Here is a 1,381-nt window from a genome sequence, read left to right as displayed (position 1 = left end):
GGATGCAATGGTGTAAAGCACGCCGCCACTGGCCTCTAGAGCAGTGGAGACGCGTTCTCTGGAGTGATGAATCACGCTTTTCCATCTGGCAATCTGATGGACGAGTCTGGGTTTGGAGGTTGCCAGGAGAACGGTACATTTCAGACTGCATTGTGCCGACTGTGAAATTTGGTGGAGGAGGAATTATGGTGTGGGGTTGTTTTTCAGGAGCTGGGCTTGGCCCCTTAGTTCCAGTGAAAGGAACTTTGAATGCTTCAGGATACCAAAACATTTTGGACAATTCCATGCTCCCAACCTTGTGGGAACAGTTTGGAGCGGGCCCCTTCCTCTTCCAACATGACTGTGCACCAGTGCACAAAGCAAGGTCCATAAAGACATGGATGACAGAGTCCTGACCTGAACCCGATAGAACACCTTTGGGATGAATTAGAGCGGAGACTGAGAGCCAGGCCTTCTCGACCAACATCAGTGTGTGACCTCACTAATGCGCTTTTGGAAGAATGGTCAAAAATTCCTATAAACACTCTCCTCAACCTTGTGGACAGTCTTCCCAGAAGAGTTGAAGCTGTAATAGCTGCAAAAGGTGGACCGACATCATATTGAACTCTGGGTTAGGAATGGGATGGCACTTCAGTTCATAGTATGAGTCAAGGCAGGTGAGCGAATACTTTTGGTAATATAGTGTATATACATACATAGATATATATATACATATATACATAAATACATATATACATGAATACATATACATACATACATACATATATATACTCATATACTGTATGTATATATATGAACGTTTGAAGACGTTCCGTCTTCATCCCCAGAGTCAGGGTCAAAGAATGTTGGGAAAAAAAAAACCCAACCCCGCGACATCTGTAAATGGAAGGATGAAACAGATGAAGGATGTGATGTCATAACGGCAGGATCCAGGGGATGATGGGAGCGACGGTGGACAGAGGACGGGGTCAGAGGTCAACGGTTCAGGGGAAACAGCTGAGGTTTAATAGTTAAAGACGTTTACAAAGATAATCATGACATGGTCCTTCACTGCAGGGGGCGCACGTGAGCAGGAAAGGACAGGAAGTCAACGTTCTGACAGAACAGTGTGTGTGTGTGTTCATTACCTGGGGCCTCAGCTGTCTACTAACGTTGTTGGGGTCCAGAGCGAAGAGCGCCTCCCGTGTCCCCACGTACAGCGCCCTCTCGTGTTCAGACAGTGTCAACATGCTGTAGTTGAAGACTCCAGGTTGGCTGAACCTCGCCATGCTGTCAATCACATCTGTCACCACGGGGGAAACACACACACTCGTCAGCGTCAACATGTGACCTACCATCATCATCATCATCACCATCACCATCACCATCACCATCACCATCA

This window comes from Cynoglossus semilaevis, chromosome W (assembly GCF_000523025.1).
Source record: "Cynoglossus semilaevis isolate Cse_v1.0 chromosome W, Cse_v1.0, whole genome shotgun sequence".
Classification (NCBI taxonomy): domain Eukaryota; kingdom Metazoa; phylum Chordata; class Actinopteri; order Pleuronectiformes; family Cynoglossidae; genus Cynoglossus; species Cynoglossus semilaevis.
The sequence above is the reverse complement of the archived record's forward strand: the minus strand, read 5'-3'. Positions refer to the sequence as shown.